Source organism: Dreissena polymorpha, chromosome 7, assembly GCF_020536995.1.
Source record: "Dreissena polymorpha isolate Duluth1 chromosome 7, UMN_Dpol_1.0, whole genome shotgun sequence".
In the NCBI taxonomy this organism is placed as follows: domain Eukaryota; kingdom Metazoa; phylum Mollusca; class Bivalvia; order Myida; family Dreissenidae; genus Dreissena; species Dreissena polymorpha.
The window spans coordinates 23,262,675-23,288,417 of NC_068361.1; the positions used below are offsets into that span (position 1 = coordinate 23,262,675).

General features: G+C 34.7%; 2 protein-coding genes across 2 annotated transcripts in view; both read left to right on the forward strand.

Annotated features, from left to right (window-relative positions):
- LOC127839530 (G-protein-signaling modulator 2-like) overlaps nucleotides 1-25,743 on the forward strand; it is a 111,944-nt gene that overhangs the window by 58,760 nt on the left and 27,441 nt on the right. The window lies entirely within an intron of this gene.
- The window catches only part of LOC127837034 (G-protein-signaling modulator 2-like), a 211,739-nt gene continuing 188,200 nt past the window's right edge, over nucleotides 2,205-25,743 (forward strand). The window contains exon 1 of the mRNA XM_052363791.1: nucleotides 2,205-2,331. The gene's annotated coding sequence lies outside the window, so the exon portion shown is untranslated. The remainder of the gene's footprint in view (nucleotides 2,332-25,743) is intronic.

Sequence of the window (25,743 nt, forward strand, 5' to 3'; positions counted from 1 at the left end):
CTCTTGCCTGAAATGATTCAGAATAAAAAAGTCAAATCATTAAACATACTGCTTCCTTAATAGGAATAATTTAAAAGGCTGTTGGGTAAAGCGATTGTTTTTTGCCGGCATACACGGTTATTTAGCCAATTACTCAAATGTTAATTAATTATGGTCCATTGCGGCCAGGCATGCGTCTCCCATGTTTTATGACCTTAATTCCTTAGTAAAAGAAACATGATTAAAGTGGTACAAGATAAACGAAAACAGTGTCGAAATATGTTAAAATAGCGCTGTTAAATTTTATATACTGTCCGAAAATTTAGAGTAATTAATGATAGACGAAAACGCGCATGTCCGAATATTAAGAGTCACGAAAAATAATTATTTTGGACAAAAAAGGACGTGAACGAAAACTTACAGTAATTACGGTAGACGGAGATGACCTTCAAGAACATGTACGTATTGCGAACCTTTTAGAGATCAAATTCACATATATAAGACATTAAAGAGAAACATGGTAAAGAATTCCTGGGTTCATGGTCGACTCTTTCGTGCACAGATGTTTGTGCGGCGTAACTTATGGATATGCACCGCTTACTTTGTACGCCAGTAGTCCATACAATGTAGTATTTAACTATATATGAGCCTCGCTCTGGGTAAACAGGGACTTTTTGTATGATGTCGTCGCAGATTGACCAAGCAGGGACGAAACTCAACGCTTTTAAGGTATTTTTAGTTTAATGGAAAACTAATTTTGTCCATGTATTGCTATTTCCTAGGTCTGATTGAACAGCTGCGATGTGAGCATGCAATTGTTAACGAAATCCACACCGCATATGTTTGATACCTTGGTATACAGAATTGAAAAATGAAATCCATGCAGAAATATTAGACACCTTTACATCCTGTTCTAAAACTAGCCATAGTGAAGGATTACCTAACCCTCTTGCTACTGGTGACAGATACTTATATAACAGTTTGAGTTCAGCAGTGAACCTAGTTATCATGGAAAATTGTAGACGCTTTCAAAGAAAACTGGGCTTAGTGCGTGTGCGTTAAATGTTATCCTCTCACGATGATCAGGGACATAGAGAATACTAGGTCGGTGCCGAATAAAGCAAAGTTTATTTTGCGAGGCTTAGAAAATCTGAACCACGAGCCTAGTATTCGATTTATCCCATCAATTTTCTTATTCGTAAATTATTTCTTTAAAAATCTAGAATAGAAAATCGAACTACACGGAAAATCCCAAAGTTATTTTAAGCAAACATTGTTTCATTATTTTAATCGTGCTGATCCTAATACATTACAAAAAGATCAGTAACTTACCTGTTTTCTGTTTATCATACCTCGACGTCCCCTATCTTTAAGAAAAAAAAAAAAAAAAACACACTAAACAACTGCAGCTTTAGCGTGAAAGAACATACATTGTGTCGAATGTTGTGTTAATAATGACGTCACGAGTACGCACACTTAATATTTGTAAATAATGTTTTTTTGCTTTTTGAGTTGCATTATTTGTTTAAAATATATTACATCTTGTATCAAATTGTTTGTTTTGTTGAATCTGATTCGATTTTACAAAAAATGATTACTTTATAGTTGATTCCGAATAATATGACCATTCTCCACCGCGCGTGACAGCTATATTTCAGCACTGCCGAAATAGAGGAAAATTTATTCCACAGTGGTTTATTTCGACAATGCACGTCTGATGATGGGATAAAAGACTATCCGTAAACACCGGGCTGTCGTTTAGAAGCTACCTACCATAAACGATAAATTTCGTTTAAGCTAAAAGTGTCGTCCCTGACAGAGACGTAGATAACAGAGATGTTATCTACGTCTCTGTCCCTTATTAGTCTGTGCGGACTGGAAGATTCTAATAAACTTACTACATGTAGTGTTAATCAGACCTCGGTTCACAATATTATCTATTCTTACCGCTTGTGTTGGTGTTGTTACAGACAATGATTTCAAAACGATTTTGCGAGGCACAAACCATTAATGAAATACAAACCTGTGCCAAAAACATGGATTTCAGTAATGCATTTGATATATTCTACTTGTGTAAAAGTGGTGGGCTTCAATAATGCACTTATTTGTATCAATCCTGATATTTATAAAAGCCTTACAGACATGTGTGATTGTGTGTATGCATATTGTTTGCCAGACATAGCTTGATGAACAAATTGGTGTAGTGTCGCCGATTCGACATGTAGATTGTACTGTGTCTAACCTGCCATAGCAAACAGCATGGACGTATATGTTGGAGCAAGACGTATTTTACAGACTGTTTTAAGCAAAAAGGCATCAATTAAGACTCAAGTTTATTCGTCTTTGATACAGGTGTGTTTAATCGTGAAAGCTTCTTATACGACATGTTGCACAACATGTCAATAATATACATAATTTTCTGGGTGTATGCTTCGGATAATCATTATTTTCGGACAAAAAGTGTTTTTTCAGGGTCGTGATTTTTTCTCCTTACAGCTGATTTCCTCACTTTGCATGTCAAACTTAGTTTACAAATAGTAATTTAACTTAGCTTGATCTGTATAGGAATGAAGAGTTTTCAGGTAATTTGTGATTTTGTGATGAATAAACACCATGTGGTCTTTATAAACGGGGTCGCTTATTGCTATCGATAGATGCAACGTACATGTAGTAAAATAAAAGCCAACTGCTTTTGTATTACATGTCATCATCAAATCCAGTCATTCCCTTATTAGGTATTCAGTATATTTTACCACCTGAGCCTTAAAAACATGTCAGATTTTGTAAATCAAACAAATTGAGTGCTGACCGATACAAATTTATGTTTCACATAAATTTACTATTTTTAACTGATTTTCAGAAAAAAAGTTTATGCATATGGCATCAATCTAAATTAAGAGTTAATTGATAATTGGTTAAATAAGAACAGTGCTCGAAACGTGTTGTGTTTACAGTGATTTTTTTTGCTAAAATTTACAGCCGAATTTCGTCTTCTTCCCAATAAAAAAAACACGTTTTTTCCCAAAATTCTGACCAAAATTTCCCCAAAAAAGCACAACTTCAAAAAAAAAAAAAAAAAAATTTTTTTTTTTTTTTTTTTTTAGAAAGAAGTCTCATATAACTCAATTATAATTTCTTAAATCTAGGTCTCAACTTTATTTTTTAAACATCTTACAAAATATATAACTTGAATTTAGTCATTTTTGTCTATAAATCATTCCCAAACTTGCCACTTTTATTGATTAAAAAAAAAACAATTTGACCAGACTCCTATTCTAGAAAACTCCCTGAACATGCACTTAAAAACAATATCACTTCTGTTACTTATAATCCTATTTATAATGCTTCATTTTTCCAAATTGTATGGTTTATCGCGCTATTTTTCCCAATTTCACAGTTTATCGCGCTAATTTTCCCAATTCAAAAGGCACAGGCTGTAACAAATAAAAGCAAAAACAATCACTGGTTTATGAAGTTCATGAACACATTAATGGTCAAAATTTGCCAAAAATTATGAGTTTTTGTAAGTAATATACATGTACTGGTTGCTGACTAATTAAAACTCAAGTGAAATGATTGATCGCTCAAGTTATCCCGCTTTTGTCAATTTCCGTCTGTTTTTATGAATTGTCCCGATTTGCACTTGAAAATTTCTGGCATATGAGTCAGCAATACAAATATTAAGATATAAAGATTCCATATTGTCAACTTTTATTCAATGTAAATTATGTAATATTCTAACACGGCACGTGACTTGTTTTCTATAGACAAAGAAGGAAATCAAGCGTGGGTTATTCTGCAATAACTTATGGGCGGAGCTTATACACTGAAAGCACGCGCTGTAGCAAAACAAAACATGCCGATACATTTTTCACCAGCGTAATAATCCGGTATTTTATGAATGAAAGTCACGTGACAAAATACTATGCTATGAACAGAAATGCGTAAAATTGACCCAATTTCCCACGGTGTTCGTCTCCTGCTAAAATGGCTGAAGTTCGAATCGGAGCAATGTGCTCTTATCGCGGATTTTCTTGTAGATGTAACACTCTTGCGTTAATTTTAAGTGTACAATGAAAACATGTTAGTTTACGCAAGTTGTTGTTGTTCTTATTTAACCAAACGTGAGAAATGAAATGGTTTTTTTCCATCCAGTTTGGCTGTTATTGAGGGCGGAGATCTGATCGACAGAACAGCCGAAAGCTATTTTTATGGGCGGAGCTTCACATAAAAAAGTATGCAAGAAAAATAAGATACATTCTATAAATATTTCGTAAATATCGTGTTAGAATCGAAATAATTCGTGTACGTTATAGTTTGTTGTCGAATAACCCACGGCCGAAAGTTTAGATGCGTGGTTTCAAATCACTCGTGCTTCGCACTCGTGATTTAATCCCTACGCATCTAAACTTCCGGCCGTGGGTTATTCGACAACAAACTATAACGTACACGAATTATTTCTTAAATAATCTTTTGATGGAAATGTTAAAAATCCAAAGATCTCTTCATAGATTTAATTCAAGGTCCATGTTAGTGACAAGGTTGGGTGTGTTAAAGCCTGTCATGAACATTTTATCCTTAGATTTGGGGTACAGTTTTTTGTTGCACAAATAAAGCGTGATTGAAATACAAGCCTAGGGAGTATCAGTAAAATTGAGGACCAAACTTGATATTTCATGTTTGAAAAAAAAGTCAGATAATTAAATTATTTTTTATGATTCAGGATTTACTTTTGATCTACAACATACTGGATTGATAATTACTTTTTTTTTAAGCGCCACAAACAACGTTGAAATATTTTTCGTAACTTTTCATGTTTGCAGATCATATTTGTTTTCATTTCATAAAACGGTAGAGACATTTGTAAAATGTCCCTGAAACACTGTAAAAATGTTAAAACAAACGTTAATGACTCTGTCACTGGTTTGATATGTTATAACATTTGACTGATACTGTAAAGTAAGAACCATGGACTAGCGTATATTTGGTTCATATGACGTTAAAAAACCATCAATATCAGGGCTCGAATTTAACTTTTTTTTCTACTTGCAAAAAATTGCGAGCAGCTTTAATACCAACTCGCAAAATCAAAAACATTCTCGCAAATTTTGATGGAAACATAAACAACCCTTGGTTTTTAGTTTATTTCTATTTAAACAAAATAAAAGTACTTAACATTTATACACATTTTATTTCTGCAACCATACAAAGATATCAGTTCCTTGTACCACAAGGGCCCACACACGGAGTGTATATTGACAGGAGATGAATCGAGTATTTGACCCTTACTGTAGTAAATTCAATCGTATGCAAATACTATTCATCCGATTTTATTGGTTTATACGTTATCTTGTTGCTTATTAATTCCTCTTTCAAAAAAATATAACTTTAAGTATATTCCCGTTGTTATTAATGGATTTATAGCGAATTAAACACAAGAAATACACATTTTATGTTTTACCATCGCGCGTTTTAACGTGTCGTGGCTATCGATCTTTTACAATTAGCGTACAGCGAAGCGCCGAGGTTATATATTTTGGTGTACCCACTCACGTCTTTTGTTAAATTATAGTTTCATTTCTCGGCCGATTTTGACAAATTATATATCATTAGAAAGCTTACGTAACGTAGTAAACAGATATATAAATATATATAAAGTTTTTCTTCTGATTTCGACAGCCCGGCGAGTTATAACTTTAACTTTTGCAAATATCATTCCGTTTTGGAGTTATAGAATCTAGATTTACGGTTGACATGTTCATACTTTATACCAATTTGTAGCGTTTATATTTGGAGTTCAGTTTTAAAAATTACATCTTGCTTAGGAGAATAGAATTCTGTATACGATAGAAAATTTTTTTGTTTAAAAACAAAAGTAATTAAGGAATGAAGGCGGGAAAATGTAGCGCGCGTTCCTAACGCACTGAACTGATGCTACGGTCTTGGCGATTATGCTTTTGTTTAGAAACCGGCCATTGAATTTCCTTTGCCATCTTATTATATTTTTTATGGAATATATTGTAGTATTTTGTTCACGAAACATATCAATAAAGCTTACTATAAATGAATCTTAATGAATTAACGATTTCAGCTCTTGTTTATAACACAGAAAGGGTGTAAAATTTATGATGAAACAGCGTATATAGCGGACCCTCTCGATATTATTCTGCTTTGCATGCATTATTGAAATAAAATGGGTGTCAAAAACATTCATCGTTTGCTGTTTATTATCAACAAGGTAATTATGTATCATACATGCCATACGTCCCGGATTGTCCGGGACAGTCCCGGAAATGAAGAACTTGTCCCGCTGTCCCGGAAATCTGTCAAATGTCCCGGAATTTACAAAATCCATATATACATTTACCTTATCTTAGGCTTAACTGCACCTCGAATCTGTGTATATCTGCAGCGTCTCCATGACAATGCCTACCCGAATAGGCAGACTACGCTACGTGTCAAAATCGATCAATTAACAGGGGTCCTGTTATCATATCGATTGTCTCACGTTCGCGGTCAAACCGAAAAGGCGGCATTGTTTAATGCGGTTGTTTATTGACTTTAATCTACTACGTCATTATTTCCCGCTGCGTACGGGCAAAGGATAGTTGTTCACACATCTGAAGTCCAACATCGCTGAGTAAAATATTAATTGTGATCGGTTGTATGTATTGTGAATTGATTTGAGTTGACGATCTAACGGTACTGTATTGTTGTATTTTTATTATATAAATGTTATAAATGAATAAAGGCGTATCAACAACTACGCGTTACACACCGGTCTTAACAATAACGTAGTGACGTCACCATCTATGTTTAGAACGCTTACACTGAAAACACGTGGTTTGTATCTAGTAACGGAAGTAGTAATGTTTAATTTGACGTTAATAGATCAAGTGTATTTCGGATAGGCTTTCGAACTTTTGCAATTAACGATGCGAAACAAATAAAACGTACCAAAAATGCACATGTATATAAATATCGCTACATTTTATACATGTCCCGGAAAATCGGCAAAAGTCCCGGACAATTTAACTCAATGTCCCGGAATTGGTCTGAAAAATTATGGCATGTATGTATGTATAATTATTTGAAATGTTATTTACCTTAAATTATCAATTTATTAAAGATTCTTGAAAATCACGGTCGGTGTTACGCGGGTCATTTCGTATTTTGACATCAGGGCATCATGTCCAACTATTCAAAATCAGATTTTTTTTCATCGGGACGATGACGGCTTAGATTTAGAAAGGCAGACAGATTGTTTATTCAGACTTATACAACAGTACATCGTCTTCAACTCAAATATAAAAATTATTTTTAGACGAATTGTTAGATGATTACACATATAGCTGTGATGATTCTGAGAATGTTGCCATGTTTCTTATCCGTGTAATCTAGAGTCCATGGTTTGAGCATTTTTAGGTGTTCAATAAAAGATATCTCAATAATCTTGTTTATTGATAGATCTGTGGTTTTATTGCCCCTGTGTTCAGCACAAACCAATTATCTCGTTATGATCAGATACTGTGCCGACCAATACTAAATAACACTATGGTGTCATGTGCAACAGCAGGGACCTATACTTGTATATTGGTCCCTTACCACAGGTGGCAATGTCTGGTCAGTTTACACTTTTTATGAAACCTCCATGTCTTCTCGTGGTATTAGTGGTCATTTCTTGGAGTAATGTAACGCCAAATACTAAATTTTGCGTTTATAAGATATGTAGCGTATTGAAAACATTTATAGTCATCTGCCCATACAGATTGCCATAAACTACATACTGTATAGATGTCAGCCAGCTTAATCATAATAATTATATGTGCTTAATACCTATACATGTACATTTTAAACATTTAAAAATCTAATACTTAACATTTAACGTATTTAGCGGGTACCGGTAAAAAACTCCGTCATTTCGTAGTCCTATAAAGAGTGTATGGTAGTGTACGGAACAACATAATTAAAAACAGCATTCTCATTTGACCACAACGGGGTTAAATAATCTTTCCGAAAAATACAAATAATACAGAGTTTTAATTTAGAATTCTATATATTTATAACTCTGTTAACTTATAAAGATATTTCAATATACATGCATAGACAGTTGACCGTGATTTTCAAGAATCTTTAAATAATTTTAATTAATTGATAATTTATGGTTAATTACCTTTCATGTAATTTTACATATTTACCTTTTTGATAATAAACAACAAACGATGAATGTTTTGACACCCATTATATTTGAAGTATGCAAAGCCGAAAAATATCAAGAGGGTCCGCTATACATTTGTAAAATAAAATTAACACCCTTTCTGTGTTATAATCAAGAGCTGAAATCGTTAATTTATTAAGCTTCATTAATACTTAGCTTTATGGATATGTCTCTAGAACAAAATATTTCAATATATTTCATAAAAAATATAATAATCATGGCAAAGGAAATTCAATGGCCGGTATCTAAACAAAAGCAAAATCGCCAAGACCGTAGCATCAGTTCAGTGCGTTAGGAACGCGCGCTACATTTTCCCGCCTTCATTCCTTAATAACTTTCGTTTTTAAACAATTTTTTTTTTCTATCGTATACAGAATTCTATTCTCCTAAGCAAGATGTTATTTTTGAAACTGAACTCCAAATATAAACGCTACAAATCGGTATAAAGAACGAACATGTCAACCGTAAATCTAGATTCTAAAATTCCAAAACGGTATGTTATTTGCAAAAGTTAAAGTTATAACTCGCCGGGCTGCCGAAATCAGAAGAAAAACTTAATATATATTTATATATCTGAAAACTACGTTACGTAAGCTTTCTAATGATATATAATTTGTCAAAATCGGCCTAGAAATGAAACTATTATTTAACAAAATACGTGAGTGGGTACATCAAATTTATAACCTCGGCGCTTCGATAAAAGATCGATAGTTACGACACGGTCACGTGACTTAGACACGACAAGATATTTGGCGTAACGGTCCCGTTTCTTATCCGTGTAATCTAGAGTCCGTGGCCCACATTAGGTTGATTGACCATCTTCATCTATAACAAGTTTTAGTCTTATTTTAAGTTATTTTTTCCACTAATTCACTGTTTTCATAGAAGGATTTAAAATCTGTTTTTTCTAACTAAACGGTTAACTTTGCTTTATCTTTTGTATTATGTATATTTTGTGTTATTTCCGTCTGTGGGAATAAAGTGACAAGTTATTTTTCGCTTCAATGAACATGTGTGAATAGTCGACTGTTTCTCTTCCTTTGTACCAATACCATCCGCGTGTCTGAATATACCAGTCTACATACAAGGTGCGAGCTTACGCATAAGGGTTCTTGGGCGTTCTATAAATTGACCTAAGATTTAGTGATCATGTGTCGAGCAGCATTATACCTACTAATTTCTTTTCACTATTTACTTGCCAAAAAATACTAGTGGCTAAAAACTTGACTCGCATTCGGTATTTTTTACTCGCATTTTGCGAGTGTGCGAGTGTTAATTTCGAGCCCTGAATATGTCACATTTAAAATTAAAAAAAAAGGAACTTAACTTGTTTTGGAAATTTTCATTCAAATGAACATTTCTGTTATAAACAACTCCACAGCCTTTAGATTCTTTATATCTCATTTATTGAGCATATACATTTTATTATCACATGCCATACCTTGTTTCCTATGTAATATAACCATTACATATATATATTTTTATCTTACACATGTGTAATATACTTTTTAAGCGTTTTCATAGGCTTAGTTTTTGTTTATTGACCAATCGCTCTTTGTTATCCCCACGCTTTTTCAAAAGCGTGGGGATATTGTGGTTATCTCTGGCGTCTGTCTGTCTGTCTGTCCGTCCGTTCTGGCCACTATCTCCTCCTACACTATAAGCACTAAAACCTTAAAACTTACACACATGGTAGCTATGAGCATATGTGCGACCCTGCACTATTTGAAATTTTGATCTGACCCCTTGGTCAAAAGTTATGGGTGTTGGGGTGGGGCCGTGTCAGAGATTTTCACTTATTTTTATGCCCCCGGTATGGCGCAGTGGCCATAACATTTGCAATAATGAAGATAGCAACTTGATATTTGGCATGCATGTGTATCTCATGGAGCTGCACATTTTGAATGGTAAAAGGTTAAGGTCAAGGTCATTCTTCAAGGTCAAAGGTCAAAACAACAAATCCAAGGGAAGTAATAAGCTTTAAAGGGAGGTAAGTAAGTAACCTGCCAAATGATATAAAAAATTAAATAAATCAAAGCGGCGCAGGAGCAGGCATTGTGTATGTTCATCCTTCAAGGTCAAAGGTAAAAAAACAAATCCAAGGGAAGTAATAAGCTTTTAAGGGAGGTAATTAATGAACCTGCCAAATGATTTTTTTTAATAAATCAAAGCGGCGCAGGAGGGGGCATTGTGTTTCTGACAAACACATCTTTTGTTTTATGTTATTATATCCAAGGGAAGTAATAAGCTTTAAAGGGAGGTAAGAAATGAACCTGCCAAATGATATAAAAAAAATAAATAAATCAAATCAGTGCAGGAAGGGGCATTGTGTTTCTGTCAAACACATCTCTTGTTTTATGTTATTTTATCCAAGGGAAGTAATAAGCTTTAAAGGGAGGTAAGTAATGAACCTGCCAAATGATATAAAGAATTTAAATAAATCAAAGCGGCGCAGGAAGGGGCATTGGGTTTCTGACAAACACATCTCTTGTTTTATGTTATTTTACATTAACTTCTTCATTTCTACACCAATTCACTTCCAATTGATACTGAACATCTCTTATGACACTGCGGTCAATCTCAACTATGCATGGCCCCATTACCAACCCTGGAGTGCCCCCTTGGTCAAACATGCTGCGTGGGGATACGAGTCGGCCTCTGCCGCGCCATTTCTAGTTATTATGCTGAAATGACGTTGCAAGTCAAATGACATCACGAAATGTGAACAACATTTGGGTTTTATCATTATGTTTTCCTGAATATTTATTTATTTTGCTCATTTAAAAGCATTTGATAAAAAAGATCTGACGATCATTGCCATATCATACCATATTCGATTAAACTTGTCCAGGAAATTTGTTAGTAAGCTTGCTTAAGGCTCGCTTACAAACAAAATTCCTGAATTTGTTTAATAAAATATAGTATGATATGGCAACTCCGAGTCTCGCAGAATCTTTATATATGAGTGATGCACATGATAGAGCTATGTATTGTAATATATACAAGATTGTTTATTTCAAGAACAAAAAAGCGCTGTATGCAATTGTCTGTGAAGGGTTGAAGAATGCCCCCATATTGAAGCAGATTGCTGGCAAGTGTGAGGGTTTCCTGCGAGACAAGCAACTTAAACATGACGAACACTTGGCCTTGGTGCTGCTTTATGAACACATGTTTGGTAGGGGAGTGCGTGGCAGATTCAAGGTACATAGAGAATTGAGGGCCATTTCAATAGCTTGTCTGCCAGTTGCAATTTAAGCAATTTATTATTTAATATTTTGTCTGCAAACATTGCAATAAAAATTGATTAAAAAAGCGTAATTTACTTATTATTTATTTTTGAAAACTGGTCCAGTTTTTTATTTCAGATTTCTTATTGTTCTTAATAATATATTGATTAAATTTAGCATGGCAAAGGCAGTGTACAGAGCCACAAGTGCTAGTATTTCTTTCCTATGTTCATAAGCTGGTATTCATAAGCAACAGTAAATTTCCATTTTTTACGTTATTCATATTTTCCTATAAACCAAATGAAAGCATTCAACATAAAGTTGTGCTTTTAAATGTAACTATGATACAACTATTATAGATTTAACCAGATTTATACATTATATTTGTTTTGGATGTTTTTTAACTTGCATGTCAGTGTGTAAGCATACACTTGTAATGTTAATTCTCAGTTTGATGACTTAATTGCTTGTCAAAAAAAAGGTTGCATGACTTGGCATCACGCAGTGTGGTTGAATGACTTTGCATGTACTCAGTGTTCTCCAGAAGTATTGGCAGCCAATAACTTTACAGGTTACTTACAATTTTGGCCACCAAAGTATAAATTCAAAAATGCCTGTTTTAGTTCTCAGTTGCTGACTACTTCAAAAATATGCCTGGCTACTCAATTGCTTATTGAAAACTCTAACATAAGGTGACCATTTATGTTGAAATTCAGGTGATTATGGTGAGACACAAGACAGGTCTTCATGCAGCATGTGAGGGACTGATTATAGAAGCAGGGGTTAGTGATCTCAAACAGCTCTTAACAAACACACAACCTGAAGGTAATGCACATGTAAATATACTTGATTATAGACAGATCAGGATTTCACCTTGCTATTTTAATGGGAGTCTAGAAAGCAAAAGTTTGCAAGAAAACTTGTTTCAAAGTTCTTTTTTCTTAATGTGTTAAAGTTATTCAAGGTTTTCATATAACAATACATAAAGTAGACCAAAGTCCCAAGACGAAGTGGACTAAGTAAGCATACAGTTAATCAAACCCCATTATACAAATGAATAGTTGAGTTCAACCCTGTTAGAGGGAGGCATTTTCCTCAGCTGAGATGGTTTTTATGCCCCCGGTAGGGTGGCATATAGCAGTTGAACTGTCAGTCCGTCTGTCTGTCTGTGTGTCCGTCCGAAAACTTTAACATTGGCCATAACTGTTGCAATATTGAAGATAGCAACTTGATATTTGGCATGCATGTGTATCTCATAAAGCTGCACATTTTGAGTGTTGAAAGGTCAAGGTCATCCTTGAAGGTTAAAGGTTACAAAACTAAATCCAAGGGAAGTAACAAGCTTTAAAGGGAGATAATTTATATTATATATCATTTGGCAGGTACATATCAACTTCATAAGGGAAGTAATACTTGTTTAAAGGATATAATAAAAAAAATAATTTCAAGGTCAAAAGTAAAAAAATACAATCCAAGGGAAGTAATAAGCTATAAAAGGGAGATAATTTCTAAATCTGCCAAATTATAAATTTACATTTTATTTCAAAGCGGCGCAATAGGGGGCATTGCGTTTCTGACGAAAACATCTCTTGTTACCCCCTACTTTTATATTCAAGTAAGATGACTTTGTAATATTGCTTATGGTTTAAATATTTTTGACATTAGTGGAAGGGTCTATTTTTTCTGCTGCAGAAATTTTGTGAGCTTATTCATGATTTGAGTGCTGGCATGGGGCTTGTTAAATTTCAGTGACTGTTTTTAGCTCACATGAGCACAACGTGCTCATGGTGAGCTTTTGTGATTGTCTGTCGTCCGTTGTCCATTGTGCGGCGTCAAAATTAACCTTGTTAACTTTCTAGAGGCCACAGTTATTGTCCAATCTTCATGAAATTTGGTCAGAAGATTGGTCTCAATGATATCTTGGATGAGTTTTAAAATGGTTACGTTTGCTTGAAAAACATATCCGCCAAAAGGCAGGGCATTTTTCCTTTTATGGCTATAAATGGCTATAGTAAAATCTTTTTTACACTCTAGAGGCCACATTTATTGTCTGATTTTCATGAAACTTGGTCAGAAGATTCATCCCAATAATATCTTGGACGAGATTGAAGATGATGCCGGTTGGTTAAAAAACATGGCCACCAGGGGGCGGGGCATTTTTCCTTATATGGCTTTTGTAAAAACTTGTTAACACTCTAGAGGCCACATTTATTTTCCAATCTTCATGAAATTTGGTCAGAAGATTGGTCTCGATGATATCTTGGATGAGTTTCAAAATGGTAACCTTTGCTTGAAAAACATGGCTGCCAAGGGGCTGGGCATTTTTCCTTATATGGCTATAGTAAAATCTTGTTAACACTCTAGAGGCCACATTTATTGTCCAATCTTCATGAAACTTGGTCAGAAGATTTATACAAATACTATCTTGGACAAGTTCGAAAATGATAACGGTTGGTTGAAAAACATGGCCGTCAGGAGGTGGGGCATTTTTCCATACATGGCTATTTTATAATAAAACCTTGTTAACACTCTAGAGGCAACATTTATTTTCCGATCTTCACGAAACTTTGTCAGAAGATTTGTCCCAATGATATCTCGGATGAGTTCAAAAAATTGTTTTGGTTTCTTTAAAAACATGGCCACAAGGGGGCGGGGCATTTTTCCTTAAAAGGCTATATATGGCTTCTGTGAAACCTTGTTAACACTTTAGAGGCCACATTTATTGTCCGATCTTCATGAAACTTGGTCAGAAGATTCATCCCAATAATATCTTGGACTAGTTAAAAAATGATGCCGGTTGGTTGAAAAACATGGCCACCACGGGGGCGGGGCATTTTTTTCTTATATGGCTATTGTTAAACCTCGCTAACACTCTAGAGGTCACATTTATTTGCTGCTCATCATGCAACTTAGTCAGCAGATTTTTCCCAATGATATCTTGGATGAGTTCGAAAATGGTTTTGGTTGCTTTAAAAACATGGCCACCAGGAGCGGGGCATTTTTCCTTATATGGCTATACATGTATATGGCTGTAGTAAAACCTTGTTAACACTCTCGAGGCAACATTTATTGTCAAATCTTCATAAATTTTGGTCAGAAGATCGTTCTAAATGATATCTTGGATGAGTTCGAAAATAATTATGTTTGCTTGAAAAACATGGCTTCAAAGGGGCGGGGCATTTTTCCTTTTTCCTTATATGGCTATAGTAAAATCTTGTTAACACTCTAGAGGCCACATTTACTGTCCGATCTTCTTGAAACTTGGTCAGAAGATTCATCTACATAATATCTTGGACGAGTTCAAAGATGATGCCGGTTGGTTGAAAAACATGGCTGCCAGGGGGCGGGGCATTTTTCCCTATATGGTTATAGTAAAACCTTGTTACATGTAACACTCTAGAGGCCACATTTATTTTCCGATCTTCATGAAACTTGGTTAGAAGATTTTTCCCAAAAATATTTTGTTATCTCAGGTGAGCAACTTTAGGCCTTTCAGGCCCTATTGTTATATTTCAGACTCTTTACCCAAGTGTGTCCGTACTAATACATTGAAAAGTGACCTTACAACTGTGAAGAAAGCCTTTGATGCCAAGTACAAGTTCCAGTGTATGGACCTTCAAGATTTCAGGTAATTGCATTTCATCTTTTTTAATGTACATTGAACACAGATATTTTCTTTTTGCTCAATTAAATTAATTTAAAGAACATATGACATTGTTGAGTTGAATTTAATTTGTTTCAGTAATTCTGCTTTGATAGAGTTCATTGTCAAATGTGTCACACTTTTCTGAGTATACTTCAAAAGAACCAAATGTAAAATATTGTGTAAGGAGGAATATTAAGCATTTTTGTTTTGTTTCTTTATAAAGTGCTTTATATTCTATATGCTATATATTGTATAGAATAAGAGGATATTGTAGAAAATGTTAAATTATTAAGTCTTCAAAAGTGTTGTAAAGTTTTCAACAACTCCATCTGTGGAGTTTAGATATTAATGTTTTTTTAAGTTATTATGGAGAGGATTCAATATATATTAGTGTAGTAATTGACCTAGTTTTCCATTTCTTAGCACATTGCTCCGGTTCCTGCTTTGGTAGATGATGATCTGCTGGAATTTCTCTGGTGGTCTGTCTTAGCATACATGAATGGCTCTATAATTCTGCAGGATAAGGTTAGAACATCAGCTTAAAACCATAACCACTGATATACACATGTTAACCCTTAACCACTTATATTACGCATTTTAACTCTTTACCACTTTTAAACACATTTGAATCCTTAACTACATATACGCATTTTAACACTTTACAACTTATATACACATTTTAACCCTTTACCACTTGTATACACATTTTAACCCTTAACAACTTATATACACATTTTAACCCTTTACCACTTATATAAACATTTTAATCCTTTACCACTTATATACACATTTTAAACCTTTACCACTTGAATACACATTTTAACCCTTTACCACTTGTATACACATTTTAACCCTTTACCACTTGTATACACATTTAAACCATTTACCACTTGTATGCACATGTTAACCCTTTACCACTTGTATACACATTTTAACCCTTTACCACTTGTATACACATTTTAACCCTTTACCACTTGTATACACATTTTAACCCTTTACCACTTGTATATATACACATTTTGACACTGTTGTAGCCCCTTTGAAAAGCAAAATTTAATTAAAGAGCTTTTTCTTACTAGATACAAGTTTTCAAGGCTTCATTTCCAACCCTATGATATTGATGAGCATCAAGCAGCATAAAACCTGAACAGCCTGGTTTCATATAGCCATCTTTACTTTGGTTTTAAGCAGGAAAGAATTACTGAGATTTAAAACTCTGGGTCAGGTGTCAGGTTTGTAACTTATTTAAAGTGGTTTAAATCTCCATTGACATGCATAAACTTTTCCAAGTTGATGGCCAGTTTAATCCTTTGTTGCGTTTGTTGTATTTGTGTCCTGATTGTTATCTGTGTTGTGTGTCTGATTGTTTTGCACTTTGTTTATCTCCGTACAATCCATTAATGGAAAAAACTAAGCTTAATGCATGTTTACAAGGGACAGTGCTTTGTGTCTCTCCTGGAGACTTCCTGTGATTTTTATTAGCTCCACTGGCCAGAGGCAAGCGGGGCTTATGTCATGGTCCTGTATCCGTCGTGCATGCGTGTGTCCATGCGTGCGTGTGTGCGTTAACTTTTTCTGAAAACATCTTCTCCTAAACTGCTGGTCCAATTCTGATGAAATTTCGCAGGAATGTTTCTGGGGTGAACCTCTTTTAAATTTGTTCAAATTATGCCCATGGGGTCAAATTTGACCCTGCCCCAGGGGTCATAAAAATGAAAATTTGCTTATATAAGGCCTATTTTATGAAAACTTTAAAAATCATCTCGTCCTTAACCATTGGGCCTAGGGCTATCAAATTTGGTATGTAGAGACATCTTATAGTCCTCTACCAAATTTCTCCAAATTATGCCCCTGGGGCCAAATTTGACCCTGCCCAGGGGTCCGGAATTGAACATATGCTTATATAAGGCCTATTTGTGAAAACTTTAAAAATCATCTCGTCCATAACCATTGGGCCAAGGGCTATCACATTTGGTATGTAGAGACATCTTATAGTCCTCTTACAAACTTTTTCAAATTATGCCCCTCGGGTCAAATTTGACCCTGCCCCAGGAGTCACAAAATTGAACATATACTTATATAAGGCCTATTTTGTGTTAACTTTAAAAATCATCTCGTCCATAACCATTAGGCCTAGTGCTATAAAATTTGGTATGTAGAGAAATCTAATAGTCCTCTACTCAATTCCTACAAATTATGACCCTGGGGTCAAATTTTACCCTGCCCCGCGGTTGTCACAAAATTGAACATATGCTTATATAAGGTCTATTTGTGAAAACTTTAAAAATCATCTTGTACATAATCATTGGGCCTAGGGCTATCAAATTTGGTATGAAGAGACAACTTATAGTCCTCTACTAATTTTTTTTCAAATTATGCCCCTGGGGTCAAATGTTACTCTGCCCCGGGGGTCACACAATTGAACATATGCTTTTATAAGGCCTATTTTGTGAAAACTTTAAAAATCATCTCGTCCATAACCATTGGGCCTAGGGCTATCACATTTGGTATGTAGAGACATCTAATAGTCCTCTACCAAATTTGTAAAAATTATGCCCCTGGGGTCAAATTTGACCCTGCCCTGGGGGTCACAAAATTGAACATATGCTGATATAAGGCCTATTTTGTGAAAACTTTAAAAATCATCTCGTCTATAACCATTGGGCCTAGGGCTATCAAATTTTGTATGTTGAGACATCTAATAGTTCTCTACCAATTTTTTTCAAATTATGCCCCTATGATCAAATTTGACCCTGCCCCGGGGTCACAAAATTGAACATATGCTTATATAAGGCCTATTTTGTGAAAACTTAAAAAAATCATCTTGTCCATAACCATTGGGCCTAGGGCTTATAAATTTGGTATGTAGAGACATCTAATAGTCCTGTACCAATTTTTTTTCAAATTATGCCCCTGGGGTCAAATTTGACACTGCCCTGGGGGTCACAAAATTGAACATATGCTTATATAGGGTCTATTTTGTGAAAACTTTAAAAATCTACTTGTCCATAACCATTGGGCCTAGGGCTACCAAATTTGGTATGTAGGGACATCTAAGAGTCCTCTACCAAGTTTTTTGTTTGTTAAATTATTCCCCTGGAGTCAAGTTTGACCCTGCCCAGAGGATCACAAAATTGAACATATGCTTATATAAGGCCTATTTTGTGAAAACTTTAAAAATCTACTTGTCCATAACTGTATAGAAAAAGGGCTACCAAATTTGGTATGTAATGACATGTAATAGTTCTCTTCTTAGTTTGTGCAAATTATGCCCTTGGGGTCAAATTTAAAACTGCCCCGGGGGTCACAAAATTGAATATATGCTTATAAAGGTCTTATTTTTGAAAACTTTACAAATTTTCTTGTCCATAAACATGGGGCATAGGGCTACCAAATTTGGTATGTAGTGACATCTTATAGTCCTCTACCAAGTTTGTTCAAATTATGCCCCTGGGGTCAAGTTTGACCCTGCCCCCGAGGGTCACAAAATTGAACATACGCTTATATAAGGGCTATTGTGGGAAAACTTTAAAAATCTTTTTGTCCATAACCGTATGGCATAGGGCTACTAAATTTGGTATGTAGTGACATCGTATAGTTCTCTACCAAGTTTGTTCAAATTATGCCCCTGGGGTCAAATTTAACCCTGACCGGGGGGTCACAGAACTGAACATACACTTATATGGGGCCTATTTTGTGAAAACTTAAAAAATTTCTTGTCCATAACTATTGGGCCTAGGGCTACAAAATTTCGTATGTAGTGACATCTAATAAACCTCTACCAAATTTGTTCAAATAATGCCTATGGGGTCAACTTTGACCCTGCCCTGGTGGGTCACAAAATTGAATAAACACTTATAAAGGCCTATTTTGTTAAATCTTTAAAAATCTTCTTGTCAAAAACCATTCAGACTATGGCTACCAAATTTGGTATGCAGTAACATCTTAAAGACCTCTACCAAGTTTGTTCAAATTATGCCCTTTGGGTCAAATTTGACCCTGACCTGCGGGTCACAAAATTGAACATTATATACGCTTATATATTGCTTATTTTTTTTTACTTTTAAAATATTCTTGTCCTTAACTCTAGGACCTAGGGCTACCATATTTTGTATGTACATGTAGTGAGATATAGTAGTCCTCTACAAAGTTTGCTCAAATTTTGCCCCTGGGGTTAAATTTGACCAAGCCCAGGGGTCACAAAAGTGTACATGTGCTTAAATAGGGCCTATATTTAAGTATTTGCACATGCAGAGAATATTTGTTTCAGCCTTTTTTCAGCAGTGGAGCGATACAGGGCCATCATGGCCCTCTTGTTTATAAAAAGTTGAAAGTTTCATCCCTGATTACATGAAGCCTTGGCAGATTGCTAATCTGAGACACACTTTGTTCACACTTATTAAACCCAGTTTAAACCAGTTTTCCAAAAAGTGACTTATAATATTAAATGACCTCACGATATGTTGAGATTCCTTTGCTGATGCAGTTTGAAGTCTATACATATGCATAACATTGTCTAATTCTTCATTAAAATGGCTATTTCATTTGTTTAATTGTGGTATCTTGTTCAATAACTAATGAGATATTTTGAATGTTGGCATTCCTAAAAACTGTAAAAGTTGAAGTTTTTTTTAGCTGAATAAGGCAAGCGGCAATAAATTTGCTTTCATTTTAGCAGAAATGTCATGTAAAATCAATGTTAAAGGTATAACAAATATATTTGAGTACTTCGTTTTTATTTCAATTAACAAGTTAAGTCATTTAAATACAGAACTAGTAGCTTAACAGGTAACTTAATTTATAACTTTTTTGTGTCCCTAATTTATTGACCAAAAATCAGATTAGCGTCACTGGTTAATAATTAATATACCAAATATCAGATAAGCAAATCTTGTTTACACTGTAGGCCAGCTGTTTTCCTGCCCATGTGCAATCCCCACCCCCTGGCTCCATGGTGATAGACTGCTGTGCTGCCCCGGGCAACAAAACCACACACCTGGCAGCCATACTCAACAACAAAGGGTGAGAAGAGATATTCATATCAATAAACATCAGTAAAGTCATGCTAAACAAATATGTGTGGGAATATATTTATCTTTATTAGCATTCTAATTTTTGAAGCATTGCATTAACCAAGGACTTAAACATTGCAATAGTTTAAAGTATATATATATATATATATATATATATATATATATATATATATATATATATATATATATATATATATATATATATATATATATATATATATATATATATATATGTATATATATATATATATATATATATTAGCTACATTATTACATGTACTCTAAATCAAAACTTTTTTTATTATAAATTAATCCATAAAAAATCAGTGTTCTTTATAGCAAAAGCAATAGCAAAAATTGCACTGCTAGATTTGGTATGGCAGGCCTTGAAGAATCCGCTCGACCGTAGCACATGCCAGTGAAGTTGATGGTCGGGCGAAAAAAGTTTGTTCACTACTCGACAGACGGGGCGAGTGCTGTTTTTCAAGTTGAGAACAAGGGCTGTTTGTAGAACATGCATGCCCCCCATATGGGCTGTCACTTGTAGTGGCAGCCATTGTGTGATTACGTTTTTTGTCACTGTGACCTTGACCTTTGACCTAGTGACCTGAACATCAATAGGGGTCATCTGCCAGTCATGATCAATGTATCTATTAAGTTTCATGATCCTAGGCGTAAGCATTCTTGAGTTATCATCCGGTAACTATTTTACTCTTTTGAGTCACTGTGACCTTGACCTTTGACCTAGTGACCTGAAAATCAATAGGGGTCATCTGCCAGTCATGATCAATGTCCCTATGAAGTTTCATGATCCTAGGTGCAAGCATTCTTGAGTTATCATCCGGAAACCATTTTTCTGTTTCAAGACACTGTGACCTTGACCTTTGATCTAATGATCTGAAAATCAATAGTGGTCATCTTAAAGTCATGATCAATGTACCTATGAAGTTTCATGATCCTAGACTTAAGTATTGTTGAGTTATCATCCGGACACCATTTTACTATTTCAAGTCACTGTGACCTTGACCTTTGACCTAGTGACCTGATAATCAATAGGGTTCATCCGCCAGTCATGATCAATGATCCTATGAAGTTTCATGAACCTAGTTGTAGATGTTCTTGAGTTATTATCCCGAAACCATCTGGTGGGGACGGAGACCCCATGTCACCAGTACATAATATAATCTACAAATGTGATCCTAAAGTGCATCCAAGAACGAGTCACTGTGACCTTGACCTTTGACCTAGTGACCTCAAAATCAATAGGAGTAATCTGCCAGTCATGATCAATGTACTTATGAACTTTCATGATCCTAGGCCTAAGCGTTCTTGAGTTATCATCCAGAAACCATCTGGTGGACTGACAGACCGACCGACCGACCTACCTACCGACTTACCGACATGTGCAAAACAATATACCCTCTCTTCTTCGAAGGGGGGCATAAATATTAATTCAGTTCCAGAACGCCTGCCACATCGATAGAAATTGCGAACAATTTTTCGAACAAACAGAAAATAGGTTTAGTACACAAAGAAACTGCACTTTTGTTTTGACAATAAAATATGACGTCACGGGCACAGTAAAAATAATTCTTGAAATCGGCTGCGCTCTTTTCGTAGGTGTCAGTGCTCTTAGCTAATCGATTAAAAGTGAAAAAGCAGTTAATTAAATATATTGGTCATGCCGTGAAGAATAAAATATGACGTCACGGGCACAGTAAAAATAAATCTTGAAATCGGCTGCGCTCTTTTCGTAGGTGTCAGTGCTCTTAGCTAATCGATTAAAAGTGAAAAAGCAGTTAATTAAATATATTGGTCATGCCGTGAAGAATAAAATTTCATTTTAATGTAAATATCAATAAAAAAATACATAACTGGTTTATTATAATACTTCTTATATTTAATTAAATATAAAGAGAAACAAAAATTATTAATAAACAGAATAATTCGTGATCAGAAGCCTTAGCCAAAATTTACCATATTGTAATCATTTGTCAATCATGCGTTACAGTCTTTCAGTAAAAGTTCGTCTGAAATATTAAAACTCAGCATGAAAAAGGGTTCTATTTAAAAATATCTGCAAGGTGAAGGAGACAGGGAAAAGAAAAAAAGGTCACGAAAACGAGAAGCGGAAAGTAATGAGAAAATGAAATAGGTGTAGAAAACGTAACGAAACCAATTAAAATCCATCAGATAATGTAGTCAATTTGTTTGCAGTTTAGTGTCACTATGTCACCTAGGTAAAAAGGTTGATCACAACTATAACTATATATATACATATTTTTTTGATGCAGGGCTAGTAATTAAAGTGAAGGGCGAGTGGATTGTCAGGCCTACTTGCCCTGCAGGGCGAGTGGCTCTGGAAAAATTCTTCAAGGCCTGTCAGGGTTTGAAGAATGCACTCGACTGCTCGCATATGCGAGTGAAGTTGACGGTCAGGCGAGTAAAATTTGTTAAATACTCGACCGACCGGGCGAGTGCTGTTATTAAGTTGAGAAATATAAATTCAGTTCCAGAACTCCTTCCACATCGATACAAATTGCGAACAATTTTTCGAACGAACAAAAAATACGTTTAGTATACTAAAAAACTGCACTTTTGTTTTGACAATGAAAAATGACGTCACGGGTACAGTAACAATAATTCTCGAAATCGGCTGCGCTCTTTTTGTCGTTGTCAGTGCTCTTAGCTAATCGATTAAAAGTGAATAAAACTGTTAAATATATTGGTCATTCCGTGAATTTTAATGTAAATATCAATAAAACAATAATACATCACTGGTTAATTATAATACTTTTTATATTTAATTAAAAATAAACAGACAAAATAATTATTATTCAACAGAATAATTCCGAATTTCGTGATCAGAAGCCTTAGGCAAAATTTACCATATTGTAACCGTTTGTCAATCAAGCGTGTCTTTCAGTAAAAGTTTGTCTGAAATATTAAAATGGAAAAGGGTTCTTTTTTAAAATATCTGCAAGGAGGTGGCAACAGGGAACAGAAAGAATTAGAAAGGTCATCAAAACGAGAAGCGGAAAGAATTGAGAAAAGGAAAGAGGTGCAAAAAACGTAAGGAAAGCAAATATAATCCATCATATAATGTAGTTAAGGGTTGTTGCGGCAGTTTATTTAACGGAGAATATATTTATAGCAACACCGATGGTGCTATTATCACAACACCATTACTTTGTTATCAGTTTCATCAGAAATGACCGAATTGGTTTATAATTCAATTGTCAGGGGTTCGATCCCAGGTGTGGTTACCTTTTTTTTACTTCTTTTTTATTTCTTTAATTTCATTCTTGTTTTATACTGAAGCTTTTTAGTCATGTCGTTTAAATTTATCAATTTAAAGCATTTAATCACAAACTTCAAAACAAGCCGAAATCTGTGAACAAGTACATGTAAGTTATTAATGATTAAGGTCGAGTTTGATACTGTATGGTATTATGTTTGTGATTAAATATTGTTTTTAACCAGGTTTTCCGAAGGAAAAAACTGGTTTTTAGATTGGCGAATGCGGGCGGGCTGGCTGGCTGGCTGGCGGGCAGGCTGGCGGGCGGGCGGAACAAGCTTGTCCGGGCCATAACTATGTCGTTCATTGTCAGATTTTAAAATCATTTGGCACATGTGTTCACCATCATTGGACGGTGTGTCGCGCGAAATAATTACGTCGATATCTCCAAGGTTAAGGTCACACTTTGAGTTCAAAGGTCAAAAATGGCCATAAATGAGCTTGTCCGAGCCATAACTATGTCGTTCATTGTCAGATTTTAAAATCATTTGGCACATTTGTTCACCATCATTTGACGGTGTGTCGCGCGAAATAATTACGTCGATATCTCCAAGGTCAAGGTCACACTTTGAGTTCAAAGGTCAAAAATGGCCATAAATGTCCCTTGAGATATAACCTTCATATTTGGTATGCATGTGTATATGGACAAGGCCTTTCCATACGCACAACAATTTTGACCCCTGTGACCTTGACCTTGAAGTAGGGGTCTGCGTTTAGGTTTCAAAATCTGCGTTTAGGTTTCGAAAAATGCTCTTAACTTCTATGTCCCTTGAGATATAACCTTCATATTTGGTATGCATGTGTATATGGACAACGCCTTTCCATACGCACACAAATTTTGACCGTCCGTCCGTGTGTCCGTCATAAAACTTTAACGTTGCTCATAACTTTTGCAATATTGAAGATAGCAACTTGATATTTGCCATGCATGTGTATCTTATGAAGCTGCACATTTTTAGTGGTGAAAGGTCAAGGTCATCCTTCATGGTCAAAGGTCAAAAAAAATTCATGTGCATATCTCCAATGTCAAGGTCGCCACGACTAAAAATAGATTTATTTTAAAACAAACTTACAAAGGGGGTTAATTTTCTTTGTTCATTTCAAAAGTTCAGTTTGAATTGTCTCCCTTTATCAGATTGGTTTTCACAATGAAAACCTGGTTTTGTGACAATTTTGTCCCTTGTTTATTTATGTCTTTTGGTTAGCTGATGTGATCCCAGTTAAGATTCAAAACAATTTCTAATGTGTATGCATATTTCTTACAATCTATGTACCGGTACTTGGGTTTTGCCTAATTGATGTATTTTATAAAATTTGACGTAGACGGTAGGGATAGTTAAAACAAAAAATCTCTGTTAAAAGTGCGGTGACCCCCTTTTTTATATTTTTTTCATGATAGCAATACATAGATGAACATATTTGAGAAGTTTCGCAAAAAGTTATATGATAGAACTTTTTTAAATTCCACTTTTGTGGTAAAAATAGTAAAAAAATGACGTTTTTTTTTTTAAATTCCACTTTTGTGGTAAAAATAGTAAAAAAATGACGTTTTTTGGGTGACAAAAAATTTATAAAAATTAAATTTCTTAAAATTTAACTTGTGTTCTCCATTTTTTTGGTTGTTTGTGGTTTACTTAAATGGCATATGATATATATTAGCTTATATAATCTCTACATGTTTCCAATTTCATAGGTTATTAATCATTATTATGCAATTAGAGATTTTTCAGTTTTAATGAAAAAGTACATATTATATAATGGTGAATAAAATTCAAACAAAGCCGGTGACCCTATGTTTTTATTGCATTTTTCATTTAGTATTTGTATGTAGTACTTGAATAAAAATTTTGAGAAAAAGTTATTAGATGGAAAAAAATCATCAAAACTGCAGCAACACCCCTTAATTTGTTTGCAGTTTAGTGTCACTTTGTTAAGTAGGTTTAGAAGGTTCTGGTTGATCATAACTATAAATAAAGATATCTATGTTTTTAATGCAGGGCGAGTAGATTAAAGTGAAGGGCGAGTGGATTGTCAGGCCCTGGAAAAATTCTTCAACCCATGGTGTTTGGCGTTATGAAAAGGCACTTATCATATCTATTAACCTAGTGTGTACACTGCGGTGTTTTGAAAATAGAGATTAATATGTGTGGATGCAACTCTGCCGATAAGGTCCATAATTACCTGTTCTTTATTGGTTTTAATGCCATTATTTTTTAGTTCAATACATTCTTATAAATATATAAATGAAGAAAATAAGAAGATGGTCTTTTGAAGAAGCATGAGAGAAGTACTTTTAACTTACTTAAAATTGTTTCTAATTGGCTTCAATTTTTTAGCTTCGG